Source organism: Mobula birostris, chromosome 9 (assembly GCF_030028105.1).
Source record: "Mobula birostris isolate sMobBir1 chromosome 9, sMobBir1.hap1, whole genome shotgun sequence".
NCBI classification, from domain to species: domain Eukaryota; kingdom Metazoa; phylum Chordata; class Chondrichthyes; order Myliobatiformes; family Myliobatidae; genus Mobula; species Mobula birostris.
Window position 1 is genome coordinate 115569134 of NC_092378.1, and position 23539 is coordinate 115592672.

Consider the following 23539-nt stretch of genomic DNA (forward strand, 5'->3'; position numbering starts at 1 on the left):
GGTACTCCAGTTTCCTCCCACAGTCCGCAGGTTGCTAGGTTAATTGGGAATTGTAACTTGTCCGGTGATTAGGCTAGTGTTAACTCAGGGGTTTGCTGGCTGGTGCAGTTCAATGGGCTGTTATGGCCTATTCCATGCCGTATGTTGATAAATAAGTAAATACATTCTCCGGATGGTGAATGGAATTTGCAGATAGTTGGACCAATTGACCATCTTAAGGACGCAAAAGGGCATAACTGCTTTTTCCTCCTCCAAGTATATATTAATTATGCCTAGTCAGTGTAGCAAATCGAGTCATGTCATTACAATATTCACTGTATTCAATACATTCCTGTACAATGTGGCAGCATCACTGTTTTTCAAGCTGAAATTTTGTGTTAGGTGAACCTTTGGGAGCTGATAGACAGGGCCAAGTCCCTCACTGTCCAGTGATGGCAATACCTTTCACCACAGAGAACCTTTGTGGTCATTGCACCAAGTTTCCTGATCCAACCAAGTACATTGACCTGAGTGCCCCTGTCACCTGTTGTCATCACCCCTCCCAGGATTGAAAAGGTTAACTTATCAGGAGTACTTGATGGTTCTGGGCCAGTACTTACAGGAGAATGAGGGGTTTTCATTGAAAGCTATTAAATATTGAAAGGCTTAGATAGCTCACCATTGCCTCTACCTCCTCAGGAGGCTAAAGAAACTTGCAATGTCCCTGTTGACCCTTACCAATTTTTATCAATGCACTATGGAAAGCATCTGGATGCATCACAGTTTGGTATGGTAATTGTTCTGCTCATTACTGTAATGCATAGGACAGATAGCAATGTAGTGACGTGAGGTGCTTGCATGCAAAGGTGGCAATTAAGAATGCAATGTTGGGTACTGTATATTTTACTTTTATCTGGAGATACAGTCCAAAAGCCCTTCTGGCCCTCTGAGCTGTGCCATCCCATCCCAGCAACCCCCAATTCAACCCTAGCCGAATCAGGGAACAATTTTCAGTGACCAATTAACCTACCAATCGGTACGTTTTTGGACTGCGGGAGGAAACCGGAGCACCTGGAGAAAAGCCACACGTTCCACAGGGTGGATGTACAGACTTCTTACAGATAGTATTGGGATGGAACTCCGAACTCTGATGCCTCCGGCGGTAATAGTGTTGCGCTAACTGCTGCACTACTGTGGCACTGTATACACCTCTCTTTCCATTCTCTGGAGAGCCGTGCATCATGTTCCAATGGATGCAACCCATCCGGACCTCAAGATGAAATGGAAGATGATTTGAAAGACAGGCACAGTGCAGAAGCAGAATATGAGCCACTCCTGTGCCGTGTAAAGCAAAGCTAAGAGCGCCAATATTCTTGTTCACTATCGAAGGGGAGCATTGTTTCCAGCTTCCCATATTGTGCTTCATTTTGGCCATTCTTTCTGGATAATTCTGGCTACATGCTCTAGAACCTCTAAGCCTGCAGGTAATTGGACCTGTTGGTGAATTGAACTCGCAGGTAATTGGACGAGTTCGTAAATGGAACTCTCAGGTAATTGGACGTGTTCGTGAATGGAACTCTCAGGTAGTCGGACCTGTTGGTGAAAGGAACTTTGAGGTAATTGGACGTGTTCGTGAATGGAACTGAGGAGGAATTGGGTGGAGAAGCAGCCCTTTCTTTTCTGTAGTAGATTCTAGTCCCTCAGGTTGGTTTCATTTGCTGATTAGTCTGCAGGCCAACTGTGGATCCAAACAGAAGGCAGTCATGTACATTGACCTGAGTGCCCCTGTCACCTGTTGTCATCACCCCTTTCAGGATTGAAAAGGTTAACATATCAGGAGTATTTGATGGTTCTGGGCCAGTACTTACAGGAGAATGAGGGGTTTTCATTGAAAGCTATTAAATATTGAAAGGCTTAGATAGAGTAGATGTGGGGAGGATGTTTCCTATCATAGAGGAGTGCAGGATCAGAGAGCACAGCCTCAGAATATAAGGACACCCCTTTAGAACAGAGATGAGGAGAAATTTCTTTAGCCAGAGGATGGTGAATCTGTGGAATTCATTGCCACAGACAGCTACAAATGCCAAGTCATTGGATATATTTAAAGTGATGCTTGGTAGGTGCTTGATTAGTAAGGGCATCAAAGGTTACAGAGAAAGCAGGAGAATGGGGTTGAGAAGGATAATAAATCAGCCATGTTGGAATGGTGGAATATATTAAGTGAACATAATGGCATAATTCTGAAGTGTTACATAAATAGAAGTTTTGATGAACCCAGATCATGCACAAAATGTGCTACCTATGCTCAGTAGTTACCAATTCCAGTATAAAATATCAGGTCAAAGACCAAGTGTCTCTAGGTTTGATCGCACTATATTTTTCTTAAACCCTTTATTGTTTTATTCCAATAACACATTGAAGCCCTTCAATGGAATAATATTAGGCTTTGATTCTATGTTTGGTGAAGTGTATAAAGTTGTAAGGACACCAGTAAAGCAAACTTTTTGAGCTGATGTAACACAAAGAATTATTCCTCAAAAATTAAAGATCCATCAACCATCTATTTAAATGCAAGAGTAATGGATAAGGTGCGAGGATTCCCCTACCTGTTAATACCAAGAAAATCATTGCTAGGGTTACCTAAGCATGAAGCTGAAAAATTCTTGTCTGATACTGAAAGTGGATTCAAACCTGACGGGGATACCATTGTTGTCTTAACTCCCAGATGAGTTGATAAAAAGTGCTGCGAAGAAATCATTGTCTTTCCTGTGACTTTGTTGATTCAGTCAGCAAGGCAGAGCTATGGAAACTGCAGGCCAAAGTTTACCCAGATGATCTGCCCAGATTCATGGCATTCAAGTTCCAATCCCTTCTCTCTTGACTCAAATGGAGTAAAGAGGGACAGTGGCCATTTTCAGCACCCCCTCATCCTGCTGGTTCCATTAAAACTGCAAATGAAACAATAAAAAATTATGTTAGAGGTGATATAACTTATTTTAGTGCCTTGACTGGACAATATCTCTACATTGCTCCCAAAATTTGAGCAGTACATACATAAGACTTAATGCTCATAATTTCATGACAGTTCCTGTCCACCCAGGAATCCGTGCAACATTCTCTGCAGCCATGGGCTACAGTGGTTTCATTTTCTGAGATGATCATATCTGCAAAATAACAGGAAGTTAGTGACAATTCCAGAGTATATTCGAAACTTCAACAGTGATTTATGCTGTGCTAGTTTGGAATTTTGCTTGCCATAGAACAATCCCTGTTAGGAGGATTCTGTTGTGCTATCCCTCCTCTACACTTGTCAGCATTTTCACTTTAAAACAGTCTGTGTTAATGTTTAAGATGTTTACAGTTATACAGTGTGTGTAATTCATAGTGCTTGGCCTGCCCTAGATTTAGTACATCCGATGTTATTAGTGGTGTTAGAAGCACAGTTGACTCATTACTAAAGCACTCCTAAGTGATAATGAAACTCTGCAGACTTAGAAAGGTGATGAAGTGTCCTGAGGCATAGATTAAAATTTCTGAAAATTATTACTGTCTGCACTTTGTTGACTCTACAGCATAACTAACCCTAAATCAGAGGTTCCCAACCTTGGGTTCATGGACCCCCTGCTTAATGGTATTGGTCCTTGGCATAAAAAAGTTTGGGATCCCCTGCCCTAATTGTTAATTTGGAAAATTTTCCAGGCGTTTTCTTTGTGTCTCAGTTTGATATCTAGATTGTGAGAACGTTTATTATCCTTTCTTGTGATTTGAAGCAACAGCTTTAAGAACCAACAATGTTATTGAGGGACAGGAGTCACATAAGTACATGACTATATATAAATGTGGCAGGCTTTCATCTCTGAAGAACATTACTAATCCAGTTGGACTTTTGTAACAATATGACACTTCATGCTAACTTTTTAATTTCTGAATGTAAATTGTCAAATTGTTGTTTTAGAATTTGAATTTACAATTCCTGGATTGCTAGCCAGGTAAAATAACTTTTATTATGCGGCCTACTTAATTATCAGCTGTAGTTATGCAACATAATAACAATGGTTTTGGAATTTCCTTTTTAAGATTAAACCTGAAAAGACAGTTCTCCTGAATAATATAAAAGTGTAAAGTACAGGTATTACATTTAACTTTATATATAATCTGTTCATTTTATAATATTTGTTAGAGGAAAGATTGTCTAAATTGAGGGTGTAGTTATTAATCTCTCTCAGTAAGTATAGCAGAGTTATAAGGTCTACAGAGTTCCTTTAGGTCAATTATTTGTGTGATGAATTAGCTGCTCTCAACTACAGTTATTCTTCAGTTTAAAGAAATGAAGAAAAATCAGCCAGGGATGCTCAATTGTAATGATCGTTATTTGGCAATCAGTGCTGGAAGAATTTCTGTACGAATGTATAATAGGTACAGGATAATGTGACCTTGGTCTCCTTCTATCTTTTCATATGATTGAACACCCTGTCTTGGTTCATTAATAAATAATAGCAACTTTTGGTAAAAAGAATTAAGCATCCAAAATTTGCTTCCAGAATTTTCAGATTGTAACAGTTTCACAGTATCCACTGGGAGTTGAGAAGAACACATTTAGACTGAAGCAAATTCTCTTGCATCAGAAATATGAGAAACGTTTGGATAACTATTTTTAGTCAGCGTAGAAATTTGTTCAACTTAGCTCCTATCCAGTTAAGCATTTGAATTTAGGATATGATTTTTTTAAAGGTAGGTTCCTGAGCAGATCAGTTTATATTTAGCCAATCTTTCAAAGATGAACATTATAAAAAGTTTTTTTTTAATGAAAACAGGAAGTGCTGCAAGAACTCAGCAAATCAGGCCGTATCAACATTTCAGGTAGTAACCATTCATCAGAATTGGAAAGGTAAAAAACCATGTAGGTATGTTTTAAGTTGCATTATGGAGAGAGAGTGGTGGAGAGAATAGAGAGAATGTATATTGTAGGTACAGTCCAATTTTGCTGCCCATTTCCATTTAGTTCTCAATTTCACATGGGCCATATTTGACTCTTCCCTTCCCTATCTTGATGTTTCTATGACAATCTGGGAGTAGATTAGCGCAATATTTGTTCGCTTCTTCTGAGGTAGTGCCTCAGGATCAAGAATAACTTGCTTCCACTTGAGATGTTTCGTTTCTGAAGTGGCCGATAAGTCCAATATGGTAAGCACAGATACTTCCACTGACTAGGTAGATAGTTTGTGGGGAATGTTCTTCTGCTGATTGCACAAGGCTTCTGTGTGCTTCCAGTGCATGGACTTGAGATTCACATTACCATTCCGAATGCTTCTCCACTTTGCGTGCCAGGGGTCAGTGGGGATGATGCTTTCTCTTCTGCTCATTTTATAATCTCTTCCCACGGCAGAGTACCTGTTTTGGGAGTCTGGTGTTGAGCCTGAGAATTATAAGGTCTGCTCAACATAGGAAGTAAGGCCTCAATAATGGGAGTGTTGGCCCAGAAGAGGAAACTGATTTCATTCACTTATCCGTTAGTGAATTAGATGATTTTTTTTTTAGAGTGAACTTTGGTAACAGTTCTAATGCCTTGAGTTCCTGCAGTTGGTAGATTTGCACCATGATGACATGCAACTCGCGCTAATAATCATTGAGTCTACAAACTGTGCTAATTTCCATTAGAAACCTACTGTCAGTATGTTTGGATGTGACCCAAGTGTGGAGAGAGAGAGACACTGAAGTTGGTCGATAGTTCATAGACTTTAATGCAAACAGGATTTTAAGGGAAAAGAAAACAATTGGTAGGCCAAAGGGGGCCTTTAACAAATGGAAAACTAGATGTCAACATCATGGCTGAACAAAATATCTAAATATAAAATGAATACTGCTCGTCTTCAGTGTCAGTAGACTTGACAGTCCCATTTCTCAGTTAAGGCCGAATGCAAGCAGGCAGCAAAACGTTGCTGTGCTTTGCTCAAGCCTCGACAAGCGCTACAATGAAAAGAAGGGAGTTAAATACTGCCATAATCAAATAGTAATTAGCTGACACGTGCATATTCACAAGCACAATTGCTGAATCTGCTTGCTGGGCACGTAGATCCTCCAGCCGAGTCTGTGGTTGTGACAAGTCCACCTCCCTAGGCACAGTTCCTGAGGTGCCACAGACCTGTTCCCACTGGAAATCCTGGAGGAGCAACTTGTCCAAGATGCCCTTTACCAGATCCAAGAACGTTCTTCAGGGCTATACCCTTCCCAATCCACAAGGTACTGGACCTTACCACATACCCAGCAAGATGCCAGGAGGCGCTGCACAGTATAGACCAGGGAGCCATTTACCAAGCAGGGAAGAGGGGAAGGTGGGGTGACTGGGGCCAGGGGCGAGGTAGTAACCAGATTAAGCTGGAAAACATACTGGGTCAATCTTAATTGATGCTAGTAGATGCAATCTATACAAAGATCTTGTTGACAGCTGTTTCCACTGCAAATGGCCCCACGCAGCATGGAGCCAATTTGTGGCTCTCAACTTTCAGGGGAAGATCCCTTGATGCCAACCAGACCTCCTCTTCTGGCTTGAAAGGGCTCACCTGTTGACGAAGCCGATCAGCCTGCTGGGCATATTGTTTCCGGGCACACAGCAGAGAAGCCCTGCCTGGTCTCCAGGTGTGCTTGTAGCACCAGATCAGCTGTTCAGACATAGGAACTCCTACATCAATCTCCTGGTCAGAGAAGAGCAGTGGCTAGAATCCTTTCTGGCATTCGAGGGGGGACATATCCATGGAGGACAACTGGAGGTTACTGTGAGCAATCTCTAACCAAACCAATTGGGAGCTCCAGGATGTGGAGTTGGAAGAGGTAAGGCAGTGCTGGGTTGCCTCCAACTCCTGGTTCACTCTTAATCTGGCCATTGGATTAGGGGTGAAAACCAGACGGGATGCTGGTCGTGGCTCCTGTAAGAGAGCAGAAAGATTTCCAGAAACGGGAACTGAACTGTGGTCCACGATCAGACAGTATGGCTTCAGGGAGCCTGAACACATGTTGAACCATGAGCGTGGTGGGGGCTTAAGGAGGGCAATGAAATGGGCAGCCTTGGAAAATTAATCTACAACAACCAAACTGATAGTGTTTCCATTAGATGGTGGCAGCCAAGTGATGAAATCCACTGGAAGGTGGGACCAGGGGCAATGGAGACAGGCAGCATACATAGCAGACCCTTAGGATGCTGGTGTGTTGTCTTGATCTGAGCATAGGTGGGACAGGCAGATACAAAGTCATTGACATCCTGGGACATAGATGGCCTCCAAAATTGTCTATAAACTTCTGGGTCCATTGACATCCCAGAAGGCCAGCCAGATGGGAGGAGTGACCCCATTCCAACACTTTGAAGCGCATTGCAGCAGGGACAAACAGTCGGTTGGGATGTCCCCTACCAGGGCCTGGGTCCGATAGTTGAGCAGCCCTCACCCCCATCTCTATTCCCTGGATCACTGGAGCAGCAATGCATGAGTGAGGAAGGATGGGCTTCGGATCGTCATTGTCCTCAGATCCATCGAACTGCTGGGAGAGAGTGTCGGCCTTGGTATTCTTGTTGCTGGGACGATAGGTGAGGATGAAATTAAACTGGGTGAAGAAGAGAGCCCACCAGGCTTGACGAGAATTCAGTCTCTTTGCATCCTGAGTGTAGGAAAAGTTCTTGTGCTCTGTCCAAACCAGGAAAAGATGCTCTGTCCCCTCCAGCCCATGTCACTATTCCTCCAGGGCCCCCTTGACAGCCAGAAGTTCCTGGTTTGCAACTTCATAACTACTCTTGGCTAGAGTCAAGCGGCAGGAAAGAGAGGCACAGTTGGCTATCCACAGATGAATGCTGAGAGAGGACAGCTCCAATACCAACATCAGATGCATCCACCTTGACTATGAATGGTCGTGATGGGTCTGGGTGTTGCAGCACCAGAGCAGTGGTGAAATGTCACTTTAACCCCGAAAATGCTTGGTCAGCGTCGTCTGTCCAATGGAATCCTGCAGAGGTCTTCATGGTGAGTGCATTAACTGGAGCCGCAATAGAGCCAAAACTGGCGATAAAGGTTTGCAAACCACATGAAGCGCCATACCTGTTTGACTGTAGATGGTTTGGGCCACTCTTTAACTGTCTGAACATTACAAGGGTCCATTTGAACACTGGATGGGGTAAGTACAGTATATAGCCCGAAAAATGATTTCTGGTATTTAGGGAACTCAGATTTCTTGGGCTCGAGGTACACGTTATTTTCAAGGAGCCATCTGAGAGCCCTCTGGACATGCTGGACGTGTTCCTGATGAGAGTGGGAATTGATAAGGACGTGGTCTAAATACACAAAAACAAAACTGGTTCAGCATGCACATTGTTAACCAAGGCCTGGAAAACTGTAGGGGCATTGACCAGAGCAAAGGGCATCACAGGGTACCTTAGAGGTGTTGAAAGCTGTCTTCCACTCATGCCCTTCTCTCAAACAAACCAGATTATAAGTACTGCACAGATCAATTTTGGAAAATATGGTTGCTCTCTAGAGGTGTTCAAATGCAGATGCCAGCAGGGAAAGAGGGTAGCGATTCTTCACAATGATGTTGTTCAGGGGCCATTAATCAGTGCAGGGATAGAGCTTGCCATCTTTCTTGCTCACAAAAAGAAGCCTGCTGCTGCTGGCGAGGTTGATGGATGGATAAACCCCATGGCCAATGCCTCTTTGATGCATTCTTCCCTGGCCACTGTTTCAGGACAAGAGAGGGAAAAGAGCCAGCCCCAGGGAGGGCTAGTGCCAGGTAAGATGTCTGTGGCATATTTGTATGGCCGGTGTGGGGGCAGGGAGGTGGCCTTCCTTTTACTGAAGACCTCAAGGAGATCTGCATAGTCAGCCGGAATCCCAGACAGGTCCACATTCTTAGCTGAAACAGGAGGGGATTCATGGAATGGAGCTTGAGCTGGACTCAGACAGGTATACAGGCATGCTGGTCCCCACTCTTGGAGTGCTTTAAGAGACCAATTGACCGTGGGTTATATTGCGATAACAGGGTAGGGGAGACCAAACACCACTGGCAGTTCAGGCAAATCAACCAGATAGAAGGAGAGTTCTTCAATATGGTTGCTTTCGAGTACAAGTTTGAGGGGTTCTGTGCTAAAGTGAATCTGGCCGGTGTCCAGAGATCAACTACTTAGGGCCTTGATGTTGATCTTTTCTCTTATGTCATGAATCAGAACTCCCCATCTTTGAGCTAGAGGGATGTCCATGAGATTCCCAGCTGCACTGGAGTCGATAAATGCTTTAAGTTCATGGGTTCGAGACTCACACGATACGGAAGCTGTGAGCATAACACAGGAAGCTGATTGCAGACAGAACTGACCCACCAGGATTCCCCTCCCTGCTGAAGGGTATGCTCTTTTACCGGAAATGTCCTGGATCACCACAATAGAGGCAGGAACCTGTTCTCCTGTACCACTCTCATTCTTCCCGAGACAGGTGCATGCATCCTCTGTGGACTGGGTGCTGGGTGATGAGGGAGAGGGGGAGGAAAGATGGTAGTCAGACAGTATGTAAGAAGCTTGAGGCATTCTTTCCCTGCACCACTTAGTTACCTGGTTGTCAACTCCAATAGCCAGACTAATCAGATCATCCAGACTATCCTGCTTGTCCCGGACAGCGATCTCATGCTGGACCCCTGAATTCAGTCCATGCTAAAAGGCAGTGATGAGAGAGCTCTCATTCCATCCCGTCTCTACTGCAAGTGTGCGGAATTTGATTGCATAGGTCCTCACCGTCCCTCTGCCTTGGTGCAAGTCCAGGAGTCAGAGGACAGCCTTCTGACCCCAAACTGGAAGGTTAAAAACCTTCCCTAACTCTGCAATGAAATGTCAGAACGACTGGCTCCCATAAAGCATTGAACAGGCCGAGTGAAGAGATTGACCATGTATGCCAGTTTCGTGCGTCATCATCAAGACAACCAGGCTGGGCTTGGAATGTCAGATCGCGTACAGTGATCGCAAAACAAAATTTCTGCAGCCATCGGGATCACTAGAGTTTCTGCGTGGTGGTGGAATGTTCGGTTTCTTGTATGGCCCCGGGAGTCTGCGGTGGCCCAAACACAGGAGTCTGCAGGGGTGGGAGCATAAGCGGCAGAGGTTGTCGGGGTTAGCAGAAAAAGGGGACCTGCAAGATGCTGGGAGTGGGCCTGATGCAGCCAGAGGCTGCTGAATTGCGTTGGCACAAATGCCAATGGCTGTCAGCTAACACTGGCAGTCTGCAGCAAGTTTGTGAGTGGTGGCTGTGAGAGTGGAAATCACTGCCATCTCCTTTCTTACCCAAACTCCTGCTTTCAGCCATTTTCCCTCCCAGCCAGAACACAAGGACATTGTTTCTCAGATCCTTGTTCTCCTTCCACTCTACCAGATTTCCTATGCAGATCAACTTCTGTACAATCCTCCACCAGCAGCGTGATTCCACCATCAGATACTCTCCTTTCAGTATTCTGAAAGGGCCAATCCTTTGGGATACTGGCAATTCCATCTCCTCTAATCACTCTTCTTTTCAAACAGTTGCTTCAGGAATTCCGACAGTGATAATAACTGATTCTGATTTTGCAGTGATAGCACGGAGCACCAGCTGAAGAGCTAACACAGGCAAAAAGGGCTGGACTGTATCCTTTACTGAATTATTATAAATGGCTAAGCGGTGCTTTGGACTTTCTTTTTAAGGTAGTGTTGAGAAAAATCTCACATCAGCTGAGCTAAACATTCCTCTGTGTTGGGTAAGCACACTAGAGTGGAGGATGGCCCTTAATGAAGAACAGATTTGGCAATATTGTGAGAAAATTTTTAGTCTGTGGATTGGATTGTAGACAAGAATGATGGGTCGAATATTGAAGGCAATTGAGAAAGGCTTTCTGCATCTAGCCCGAGTAAGTGCACTGTGAGGCAGGTTTGGATAATGGGAGCCACCTGGCACCATGCTGCACGATATAAGTGACAAAGGAAAATCCAGTCCCTCCCAAGCATCCCAAATAGGTGATGCTTGATGCGTTAATTGGTTACTGTAAATTACTCCTTGTGTGGATGGGTGGGAGTCGAGGAGTATTCATAGACACACGGGGTAGAGAATTGTTTACTTGGAAATCTGGGAGAATGGGGGTTGATAGGCTTGCACTAAGAGCTAGCCTAAGTCTCAGTCGTTGGAATGGCCTGCAATATTGTGAGAAAATATGAAATATTAACCTGAATAATAAGTATCGAGGACAATAATGAAAGAGCAGCAACATAGAATGACTTTGAAGCTGACAGGCAGTGAAAGATAAAAGATAAACGAGGTGTTTTTTTTTGAAGGGGTGAGAGATATCAGTTTTTTTATATGTGATGACCATGGAAATTTAATGAATAATAGATGTGTCTGATTTTTAGTATGTCTCATAAATCCTATTCTCTCATTCAAATATGTGGACTCCCTTGATCCAACTAATACACTAACATCTCAGGTTTTCAACTCTAATTTCTACATTACTATTTAAAATGGAAATTTTGTATTCCACTTAGTGTTTAATCCCCAGAACATCCTCATGAAATCAAATTGTCTTATTTAAATCCAGTTTGTGAGATATTACTGCATTCATATTGACTATTGTACTTTTCCCTCAAATAAGTACTTCAGTGATGTTAAAGCACCCTATAATCCATGAAGATCATGCAATTTTTACTTTATCTAATTGAAAATTATCCTGCACTCAACTATTACAAGCCTCTTACAGTTCAAACTGAACAAAACACGATCTATTTTATCTCACAAGTCCTTAAAAGATGGTTGGCAATGCTTAAGGAACCTTACTGTAAATCTGTTGCTTTTCGATGCCAGTTCAAAGCTCACAATGGATGCTGAAGAGAGAAATAAAACACAAATATTTTAACAATAAGTGAACATTCAGGGCAGTAACCTAGAATAAAACATTGATAAATGTACAATCCAGATGGGAACAACAGTTCAACTGTCTATTTATCCAAACTAGTCCATGCGTTATTTAACAAATTAGGGGTTCACAAACCTTTTCACCACCCTTCGTTCACTTTCTGTCAATTCTTTGTTCTTAATTTCTCAGAGTCTTTTCTAAATGAAAATCTGTTGAAACCAGTGTTGAAAATTTCGAATAATGTGGTCCCCACAGTTGTTTGGAAAAGTAAATTCCACATTTCTTCCTAACAGCCTAGTTCTAATGGTTTTATGTTCCTATTCTGGATTCCTCCACTAAATAAATTGCTTTCTTTGTGTTTAACCTAGTAAGTCCCATTATCATTTTAATTCCTCCTAAATAACTCTCTCAAGACTACTAAACTCAGAAATATATACAGTGGATTCTGGTTAATTGGTCCATTGGTTAATCAGGATAACTTACTTGGGACATCTCTGAAAGAACAAAAGCTAATCAAGAAAATAGCTGGGAACCACTTTGTTTATTTGGGACACTATACTGATTAATTGAGGTCCAAGAAGAGAAAGAAGGAACACGAGTCATAGAACAATACAGTATAGAAACAGGCCATTCGGCCTGTCAATTCTGTGCCGAACCATTAATACGTCTAGTCCCATCAAATTGTACCTGGAACATAGCCCACCATATCCCTCTCATCTATGTACCTATCTAAATTTCTCGTAAATGTTGAGATCGATCCCGCCACCACTATTTGTCCTGGCAGCTCTGTCCACACTCTCACCACCTTCTGTTTGAAGAAGTTTCCCCTCATGCTCCCCTTAAACATTTCACCTTTTGTCCTTAACCCATGACCTCTAGTTGTAGTCTCACCCAAATGTGGTGGAAAAAACCTGCTTGCATTTACGCCATCTCTTCCCCCTCATAATTTTGTATACCTCTATGAAATCTCCCCATGATATTCTATGTTCTAGGGATAAAGTCCTAACCTATTCAACCTTTCCCTATAACTCAGGTCCTCAAGTCCCAGCAACATCCTAGTAATTTTTTTCTGCACTCTTACAATCTTATTTATATCTTTCCTGAAGGTAGGTGACAAAAACTGCACACAATAATCCACAGTAGTCCTCAACAATGTCTTATACAATTTCAACTCCTGTACTCAGTACATTGATTCGTGAAGGCCAATGAGCCAAAAGCTTTCTTTAAGATCCTGTCTGCCTATGACACCACTTTCAGGTATTATGGTCTGTATTTCCCAGATCTCTCTGTTCTACTGCATTCATTAGTGCCCTACCACTCCCAGTGTAAGACCTACTCTGGTTGGTCCTCCCAAAAGACAACACCGCACACTTGTCTGCATTAAATTCCATCTGCCGTTTTTCAGCCCATTTACCAGCTGGTCCAGATACCGCTGCAAGCTTTGATAGTCTTCCTCACTGTCCACCACAGCCCTAACCTTGCTGTCATCTGCAAATTTGCCAATCTAGTTTACTACATTATCATCCAGATCATTGATATACAGTAGATGACAAACAACAACAGACCCAGCATAGATCCTTGTGGCACACCACCAGTCACAGGCTTCCAGTCAGAGAGGCAACCATCTCCAATCACTCTCTGACTTCTTTCTTGAAGCCAGTACAGTATCTAATCCAATTTACTCTCAACTTGAAAGCCAAGTGATTGAACAGTCTTGACTAACCTTCCATTTGGGACTTTATCAAATGCCTTGCTAAAGTCCAAGTAGACAACATCCACTGCCTTGCCTTCATCAACTTTCCTGATAACTTCCTCGAAAAACTCTATAAGATTGATAGACATGATTTACCATGTACAAAGCCATGTTAACTATACCTATTCAGTCTCTGTCTATCCAAATACCTATAAATCTGATCCCTTAGAATACCTCCCAATAACTTTCCCCACTACTGACATTGGGCTCATCGTCCTATAATTTCCTGGCTTATTCTTAGAGCCTTTCTTAAACAACAGAACAACATTAGCTATCCTCCAATCTTCCGGTACCTTACCCATGGCTAAGGATGTTTTAAATATCTTTGATAGGGCCTTTGCAATTTCTGCACTTGCCTCCCACAGGATCCGAGGAAACACCTTGTCAGGCCCTAAGGGTTATCCACCCCAAGTTGCCTCAAGACAGCAAACACTTCCTCCTCTGTAATCTGTATGGGGTCCATGACCTTGCTACTGCTTTACCTCACGTCTATAGACTCTGTGCCCATCTCCTGAGTAAATACAAATGCAAAAAATCCATTTAAGATCCCCCCTCCATCTTTTGGCTCCACGCATAGATTACCACTTTGATCTTCCAGAGGACTAATTTGTCCCTTGCTATCCTTTTGCCCTTAATATATCTGTAGAAGTCCTTAGGATTCTCCTTCACCTTGTCTGCTAGAATAACCTCATGTCTTATTGTAGCCCTCCTGATTTTGTCCTTAAGTGTTCTCTTGCATTTCTTACCCTCAAGTATCTTATTTGTTCCTTGCTGCCTGTACCTACTATGCACCTCCTTCGTTTTCTTAACCAGGACCTCAACATCTCTTGAAAATCAAGGTTATATTGTTCTGTTGTCCTTGCCTTTATTCTGACAGGAACAAATAAACTCTGCCTCTCAAAATTTCACTTTTGAAGGCCTCCCACTTACCAAGTACACCTTTGCCAGAAAACAACCTGTCCCAATCCACACTTGCCAAATTCTTTCTGATACCATCAAAATTGGCCTTTCTAAAATGTGGAATCTCAACCTGAGGACCAGACCTATCCATTTCCATAAATGCTCTGAAACTAATGGCATTATAGTCACTGGATGCAAAGTTTTGTCACCTGCCCTGTCTCATTCCCCAATCAGAGATCTAGAATCACACTCTCTCGAGTTGAGACTTCTATTTACCGATGAAGGAAACTTTCCTGAACACATTTGACAAACTCTCTCCCATCCAGCCCTTTTACAGTATGGGAGTCCTAGTCAATATGTGGAAAGTTAAAATCACATACTATCATAACTTTATGTTTCTTGCAACAGTCTGCGATCTCTCTAGAAATTTGCTCCTTTAAACCCCGAGGGCAATTGGGTGGATAGTTATAATATAATCCCATTAATGTGGTCATACCGTCGTTTTTCCTCAGTTAAACTCGTAACGCCTCACCAGACGAGCTCTCCAGTCTGTCCTTTCTGAGCACTGCCATGACATTTTCTCTGACTAGTAACGCCTCCTCTCTCCCTTTGATTGATCCCATTCTATCACATCTAGAACAACGGAACCCCAGAACACTGAGCTGCCAGTCCTGCCCCTCCTGCAACCAAGTCTCACTAATGGCTACAATATCATACAGTATTTCCACGTGCTGATCCATGCCCTAAGTTCATCCACCTTTCCTACAGTACTCATTGCATTGAAATATACGCAGCTCAGAACATTAGTGCCACAATGCTCAACCTTTCGATTCCTGACCTTGTATGTAGACTTAACGACATCTTTCTCCAGAACCTGTTCTGCCTGTTTTATTATGTTAGCGCCAGTAACGTGGCACTGTCGTACATAAACATGCACCCTGCACTTTATGTCCACCTGTCAATCTCCAGGCCATGCCACTCAGGGACTTGTGCTCATTTTATTTTGTGACTATATGTTGGATCATAACTATATGTGCTGCGTGTGATTATGTGTACTGCCTTTTGCTCCTTGGCTCCAGGGGAACACTATTTTGTTTAGCTGTATACATGTGTATGGCTGAATGACTATAAACTTGAATTTGACCTTGAACAAAGTCTATGTGAACAGATCTTTGGCAAATCTTTTTTCCTTTCAGTACAAAACAGCCATATCCAGGTTTATCACTCCAGCGAACTGACTGACCCTTTCTTATTACAATAATGGAAATTTTCCATTTCCCCACAATTTAATTTAAAATTGGTAAAGACCCTGAGATAATTGATTATTCACTGACAGTACCTATGAAAGAGCAGTATTTATTTCCCAGTATTTATTATAGTAGATTCTGAAATTTCTTGTATCGGCTTTAACTTCAAGACTCTTACCACAGAAACCCCAATGCTTCCTTCACAGTGCCTCTGTTTCTCATCTGTTGCAATTTGGGTCAGATACTATCTTGCCTCTGCACTTGCTACAGTGACATTTGTATTTCTGTGACACCCGCATTGAGCACGAACAGAGATGGGCAGCAAGCAGACAAAACACTGTATTCTAGTGAAAGTGAAAGGAGTCACTCTTATTTTAATCGACTCTTTCTTCGAATTCTGTTCTGTTTCCAGGAACAGCTCTGCTGAGAGGGCATTCTGCTCCCACTCAAACTATAGTTTAAATACATAGTGGAGAAGTTGACAGAAATAAGAGAAGAAAAATGAATTAATAAAATATGAACAAGAGGACATCTGCAAATGCTGGAAATCCGAGCAACACACACAAAATGTTGGAGGAACTCAGCAGGCCAGGCAGCTTCTATGGAAAAGAGTACAGTCGACGGTTCAGGCTGATACTAGTAATCATAGTAGATTCAGAAATTGTTAATAAAATATGAAAGTAAATTCAGGAAGAAAATATAATAACAAAAAGAATCAAAAATGTTGAAAATGGATATATCTAAAATTATTAAAGGTATATTGTAAAAAGCCTATTAAAACGGCAAGAGGAGAGAGCAGTGCACCGCGCGTGCGCAGCCCTCCAGTGAAAAATGATATCGTATCCGTTAAATAGAGGCCGTGGACAATTCTGATTTGATGGAGAGGGACGTGAACGTACAGAGGAACATCTGGAGAAATTTCTGAAATGCTCGTTCGCTGCTGTCGTTACTGCGTGGTTGGGGGGTAGGCCTCAAAATCCCCGGCTTTGTCTGCTGTTGGCAACCGAGATTGAGGTCAAATCGTTCGGACAGAGATGGCGCTCAGTACTCGGTGTCGGAGAGCTGATCAGAGCTTGAAGTTTTCGGATGACTCAGGTCGGACTGTGGTCGGCATGGCAGGGAGAGTTCTTCCTTCTCCCGTCTGCGTGAGATGTGGGATGTTTGAGAGACTTTGAACTCTTACTGTGCTCATGGACTTCTTCATCAAGTTATGGTATTGTTGCAGTGTTGTAACTATATGTCATAATTATGTGGTTTTGTCAGTTTTTTCAGTCTTGGTCTGTTCTGTGTTTTGTGATATCACACCGGAGGAAATATTGTATCATTTCTTAATGCATGCATTACTAAATGACAATAAAAGAGGACTGCGTGTCTTCATAATCTAAAATATAACGATCATAGTATTAAATGTCTTGAGGGTAATATTTCTGCTCAAGTTATAAATATTATAATATTTTGATATCACGAATGAAATTTTTATTAGCTTCAGGCCATGTTTCAGTAGCACTGCCAAGGGAGGTTTGAGTAAGACTGATCCAGTGAGATCATTCAGAAAGATGTGTCAAGAAAACTGCATCAAAAGCAAAGGGGAACTCAAGACAATTCAGATAATTTAGTTGATGGCAATCAAAATCATGGTTTATTTTTAACAGGCTGATGATTTACGCAATACACACAAAATGCTGAAGGAACTCAGCAGGTTAGACAGTATCTATGAAGGGAACACACAGTCAATGTTTCAGGCTGAGATCCTTCATCAGGACAGGATCATGAGCCCTGATGAAGGGTCTCGTTTGAATGGGCGGCTGCTTTGCAGAATACCTTTGTTCCCTGAGCTTTGGCCCCCAGAATTTTAGTCCTTTTATCTTTTATTCTTTCTAACTCCAAATCAACTTTACCTGTTCTCCATCTTATCCTTAATCAAGCTATTTTCCCACCTTCCTTAGCCTTTTAATGTGTAAGTGATGGTTTATGTTTATTTTAAAACTTTTCTAGAGCCAAGAAACTTAATTCGTGGTCACTGTTGCTATGTGGGACAGGCAGCAGCCAACTTGTGCACAGCAAACTCTGCAGAAGGCAAAGAGAAACCGAGCAGTTAATTTGTTTTAGTACTATGTGAGAACACATTAAAAAAGACAATGAAGAGAATTCCCCTGCGCATCTGAGATAGTGCTATGGGAACTTTCAGATTACTTGAAACCGCAGGAGAGGCATTCATTTAATGTCCTTTGTGAGAATGGCCGCTTCTCCTTCCTCAATGTTGACGAAATTATCAGCTTAGATTCTTGTGCTCAGGACTTGGAGTGACACCTGGACCAATAATCATCTGACTGAGTCACAGCAATATCTACAACTATCTCCTTGATATAACCCAGAGAATTTTATCCACTCCTGGATTTTCAAAGTAAATATTTCCTTATTTATTTATCTGTTCTACATCACAGGAAACAAATGCTGTTTGGATGACAGTTTTACAGAATACTGCTGTTCAGTGTGCAGGGGCAACCCTGAACTCGGATTACCAGTCACTTTAACCCTGCATCCTATAGAGATCCAATGAGATCCAAAGTAAATTTGAGGAGTGGATCACATTTTCTAATTGGACAGGTGGAAGCCTACAGAACTGAATATTGAATTTAACAGTTTCACACGACTTTTTTTCTGTTTCTCTGTTTGTTGTATCTAACCTGGCCAGTTCTGCTGTAAAGTTATCTATTCATAACATTGACTCTGATTTTTCCTACTCCACAGACACTGCTGGGCATTTCCAGCATTTTCCTTTTGTTTATACAAACACCAGCAACCTGTATTTCACTGCGTTTGCATGCCCCCTTGCTTGTTTTTCCAACCCCTAAATGTCCTTAGCTCTGTACTCAGTGAAATCTTCTCAGCAGTGCTGTTCTCAGCCTATGAAAAATATCTTCTTTGTCCTATCCATCCCTCCTCTCTGCCCTCCAGTCTTAAAACAAACTTGTTTATCTCTTTTTTGGTTCTGATGGAAGATCTTCAACTTGAAACATGAACTAGATTTCTCTTTCCACAGATATTATTTCACCTACTAAGTATTTCTAGCATTCTCTGGTTTTATTTCTGAAGTCACCTTAATTTAGACCAGGGGTTCCCAGCCTTTTTTATGCCATGGACCCCTACCATTAACTGAGGGGTCCTGGACTCCAGGTTGGGAACCCCTGACTTGGACTTTCTTTCTCCACAAATGCTGCCTGATCTCCAGGATATTTCCAGCACTGTTTTGGCAACAGTTATGTTTTGCTTTTTAAAGTTCCAGCATAGTGTTTTATTTATTATTAACTAGTCAGCTGTGAAACTTTTGTATCAACTCAATAATCTAACCTGTCACTGATGTTCCCTTTGTTTATCCTCCTCCAATGGTACTTAAAATGCATCAATTTTCTCACTTCTCCAAGTAGAAAAAAGCCACTGATTTAAAAATTTAACTCTATTTTTCTCTCCATAGAATGCCACCCTGTTGATAAGTTCCAGCAGTTTCTGTTTTCATTTCAGAATTCCAGTATATACAGATTTTTGATTTTCATTTGAGTTATTTTTTTCTATTTTCAGCACTGACTAATGCTTCAAAGCTATTGCAAGCAACACACACAAAATGCTGGAGGAATTCAGCAGGCCAGGCAGCATCTCTGGAAAAGAGTAAACAGTCAAGGTTTCGAGCTGAGACACTTAATCAGGACTGGAAAAATAAAAGAAGAGGAGTCAGAGTAAGAAGGTGGGTGGAGGGGAGGACGAAGGTGATAGAAGGGAAGGGAGTGGTGAAGTAAAGAACTGGGAAATTGATCGGTGAGAGAGAAACAGGGCTGTAGAAGGGGGAATCTGATAGGAGAGGACAGAAGGCCATGGAAGAAAGAAAAGGGGGAGGAGCACCAGAGGGAGGTAATGACAGGTAAGGAGATAAGGTGAGAGAGGGAAATTGGAATGGGAAATGGTGAAGGGTGGGGAGGGGCATTACCGGAAGTTTGAGAAATCGATTTTCATGCCATCAGGTTGGAGGCTGCCCTGACAGGATATAAAGTGTTGCTCCTCCAACTTGAGTGTGGCCTCATTGCGACAGTAGAGGAGGGCATGGACTGACATGTCATGATGGGAATGGGAAGTGGAATTAAAGTGGGTGGCCACTGGGAGATCCAGACTTTTCAGGAGGACAGTGAAAGTAGGTGCTCAGTGAAGTGGCCTTCCAATCTACTTCGGGTGTCACTGATATACAGGAGTCCGCACCGGGAGCACTGAACACAGTATATGACCCCAAAAGACTCACAGGTGCAGTGTCACCTCACCTGGAAGGACTATTTAGGGCCCTGAATAGTAGTGAGGGAGGAGGTGTAGCACTTGTTCCACTTGCAAGGATAGGTGTCAGGAGGGAGATCAGTGGGGAGGGGCAAGTGGACAAGGGAGTCACATAGAGAGTGAAAAGCAGAAAGTTGGGTGGGGGGGGGAAGGGAAAGATGTATTTGGTGGTGGGATCCTGTTGGAAATGGCAGAAATTACGGAGAATTATGTGCTGGACGTGGAGGCTGGTGGGATGGTCAGTGAGGACAAGAGGAACCCTATCCTGGGTAGGGTGGTGGGAGGATGGGGTGAGATCAGATGCGTGCGAAATGGAAGAGATGAGGTTGAGGGCAGTGTTGATGGTGGAGGAAGCAAAGTCCCTTTCTTTGAAGAAGAAGGACATCTCATTTGTTCTGGAATGAAAAGCCTCATCCTGAGAGCAGATGTGGCGGAGATGAAGGAATTGAGCAAAGACTATGGCATTTTTACAAGTAACAGAGTGGAAAGAGGTATAGTTCAGGTAGCTGTGAGAGTCAATGGGTTTATAATGGACATCAGTAGATAAGCTGAGTCTGGAGATAGAGACAGAGACATCAAGAAAGGGGAGGGAGAATCTTCACCTTTTTTCAAAACCATTTATAAAATTTCAGACCTGATATCCAATGTGTATCAAGCTGAAAAATGTCAGGCATATTGGTTGTTTGTCAGTCTTTACTTTTGCATATTGGTTGTTGTTTGTTTGTCAGTCTATGTTATGCATAGTTTTCATAAATTCCTTTGTATTTTCCTGTAAATGCCTGCAAGAAAATGAATCTCAAGGCAGCACATGGTGACATACACTTACTTTGATAATAAGTTCACTTTGAACTTTCATTCAACCGCATATGTCAAAGTAATAAAGTGATAAATGACACGCTATACTGAATTTGCAGCAGAAGAGCTTTCATCCACTCTGCCAATCTTGAACACTGCAATAAAATGCATAATTAGATTCATTTTAGTGTTGGTTTTATATTTTGTTAAGTACCATTATGAAATGGCAAAATGCAGTTCCTGCAGTTGTGTTAATTACTACATTGAGGCCCTGATCTGTGCTTCGCTCGGGTCTAAGATGACTCATTTACTAATATGCTGTACCCTGTCCCTCCCATTGGCATTCGTGGTCAATCTGTGACTGGAAATCCCTATGAGAGATCTATGACAGCAAACATACCTCCCTCTACTGTACAGCATGACATTAAGTGCTTGGCTTAATTGTTATTCAGAATTTAGAACAAGATGTTTCCTTAGTAACAGTGAATTTTATGAGAAAATAGACACATGGCATTCCAGTAAAAAAATAAATTTTGTGCTTTTCTGAAACACGAGATCACTAAAGAGAATTTCTTGCAAGCAAATGTTCCTTCAGAATATTATCCCATACTGAGGCTTTGATTAAAACTGTTATTGCATACTGTATATCTCAGAAAAGTGCTAAAGATAATTGGTATATGAACATCTGCACCTTATTTTCTGCGTAACATAAAGTGATTTACGTTTGTATTTTACTGTATAATGATTGTTTGACTCCAAAAAGTAATGAGCTCAGAATGTCGGTCAACATTCCATAGGGGTAAACTGTAACACTACTTGCGACCCCCAAGGATTGTTATCCTTGTTTGACACGCTCAGGGATCAATCCAATAACTGTGTTCCAACTAGTTGAAGAAATGTATTTGATCCTTTATTAGCAACTAGCAAAACAAACAATCTTGAAGCGATGTAATGAAGCATAATTAAATGAAATTAAATGGTCAACTAAAGATATGACACCTGTCAGTCCCCAGTCCTAAACTAAACTGCCAAGAGCAAAGCCCAAGTACGTACCTAAACCCTACGCTTTTACCATGCCCCCACCCACGTGACTGACTACCTTAATAAACACACAACACAGAATACAATGCAGATAGAAAACAGATGCATCAAATCTTCGATATCAAACTTTTGTTTTACAAAGCCAGCAACATTTGGAGGGAGTTATCATGCAAAATAATATGTGTCAGATTTTTCCTTTCCCTAATTCAAGATCCATTTTTCAATTCTCTCCCTGCCTGACCACGCTTCAGGAATTTGATCCCTCTTCTACACCTTGCCTCAACTTACTCAATCTTCAACAGCAAATAATTAGGCACTATAGCCTGGAATAGGGGCATTCAAAGTTAAAGTAAATGTATTATATTATGTTATATTACCACAATATTTAGGAAAATTTGAAACATTTTAAGAACTACACACAATAACATTAACAGCAGTGCACAGCAATGGCTCAAAATCAGAGGCATTCATTAATAGAAACCCAAAACTGAGTAATGAAATGAGAACACCCAAATGGCAAAAGAGATTAAGAAACAAAATTGAAACCCTAGGTACAGAAATAACCCACCTAATTGAGTATTAAAAGGACAACCTGAGGAAAAAAATTAAGAGAAAAGCTAAGAAAATATAAGGTCTATACAAGTCATGATCAACCTAACAATGCATTGTAGAATTTATTGCTACACCACAACAAAAACTTGGTGCATACAAAGCCAGACAAAATAGATACATGAAATGCATCAGATAAAGTAAACAGAATGATCAGTTCAGGAACAATGAAAAAGGTTTATACAGATTTTGAAAGGAAGCAGGTTTGTGGATACGGTAAGTGAAACAGCGGACACTGATTGCAGGTAAGTACAACAACTGTTTATTCACAAGCAAGCAATGGCACACTTTACTCACATGTAAGTCAAACAAGCACTCTTCCAAGTCACCCAAACTATAGAAACTACAACGCTAAGCATTCAATACACATGTTAAACAAGATTAAACGAGCAATAAACAATGACTTAACTAGGTATGCACCCGATACATGAACCTATTAACTGCAACACACCTTCCAAATGCTTTCTCCGGCGCTGCCCACGGCTTGCAGCCTGGAGAGAGCTCAGAGTCAAGAGACACGTATGTTCACCTTTAGATATCTGAAGACCGGAAGCCAACGGCAGGTATTGCAGCATGTGACCTGGGACCAGAAACCGGTGCCTCAGGGCATGGGAGCTAACCAATAGGAAGTCGACTATATACCTGGAGCATGGACATTAACCAGTACAGTGGAAGCACCTTTCAGAACAATTTCTGATCAGCAAATAATTTAACTTTCCATATTACAATGGGATAATAAATGAACATTGAAACTACATTCCATGCACCAAAATGTCAGCAACCCTGGCACAGAATTACCAACAAGCACAGAGACAAAGAGCCTTTGGTCTAATATCTGGTCAAACAGGGTGATACACAATCAAGAAGCAAACTGAATTGTGGAGGAAAAAGAATGTACTCACACAACTGAAGACATGCAAATACCTGAAGTTACAATGGATATGCTAAAAGCAGTTATAAAGAATACCCACAATTGAAAAAGTACCAGCCGTGAGATAATATT

The 23539-nt window shown here is 41.8% G+C and overlaps 1 long non-coding RNA gene across 1 annotated transcript in view; it reads right to left on the reverse strand.

Annotated features, from left to right (window-relative positions):
- Positions 1-2186: 2186 nt before the first annotated feature.
- The window catches only part of LOC140202992 (uncharacterized), a 38362-nt gene continuing 17009 nt past the window's right edge, over positions 2187-23539 (reverse strand). Inside the window, exons 2-4 of the long non-coding RNA XR_011887253.1 lie at positions 11796-11842; positions 3034-3143; positions 2187-2927 (exon numbers count right to left, since the gene is read on the reverse strand). This is a non-coding gene — a long non-coding RNA (uncharacterized lncRNA). The remainder of the gene's footprint in view (positions 2928-3033; positions 3144-11795; positions 11843-23539) is intronic.